We start from the raw sequence: 629 nt of genomic DNA, 5'->3' as shown, positions 1-629 counted from the left end.
TTTTTTTAACAGGGTAACTACTCGAACGAAAATATTTCTGTGATTAGACGTAAACAGACTGTTTCCGCAATAGATTTGTTTATATCGATTTAACTTGACACTTATATGACACTCAAATGCTTCGTAAGCGTTGTTCAGCCGTGCGCGATAAAAACGATTCATACTTATACATCCGCAGAATATTGCGGAAATAGATTTGTTTTTGTCGTTATCCCTTGTTAAATGCAAAAATGCGAGCAGAACGTGCTGCGTGAAGAATTGCTGCGTGCGCGCCGCGTAAACGAGCACGGATGGTGTGCGTATAGAGGCGTTTTAATTATTTCTCGAAAATGATACTTCGGAAAACAACTTTATCACACATGGTTGAATTCGTATTAAAATAACCTTTAATTTGATATAAAAAAAAATTCAAAAAATTCCAAAAAAATTTGTGGTGGTGGGGGTAAACAAAAAATTAAGCAATAAAAAAATTATTTTCAATTATAATTATAAAGTACTCTTAAAGCCATTCAACTTTTATTCGGAACATTTTTTTCTATCTCTCCTAGTTTCGACGATATGCAGAAATCGTTGCGTTAAAGATTCAAGTAGAGATGTATTCTATAACCAGATCGGAAGAGCACACGTCT

This window comes from Wasmannia auropunctata, unplaced genomic scaffold (genome assembly GCF_000956235.1).
Source record: "Wasmannia auropunctata unplaced genomic scaffold, wasmannia.A_1.0 LD336078.1, whole genome shotgun sequence".
NCBI classification, from domain to species: Eukaryota; Metazoa; Arthropoda; class Insecta; order Hymenoptera; family Formicidae; genus Wasmannia; species Wasmannia auropunctata.
This window is presented reverse-complemented; position numbering follows the sequence as displayed.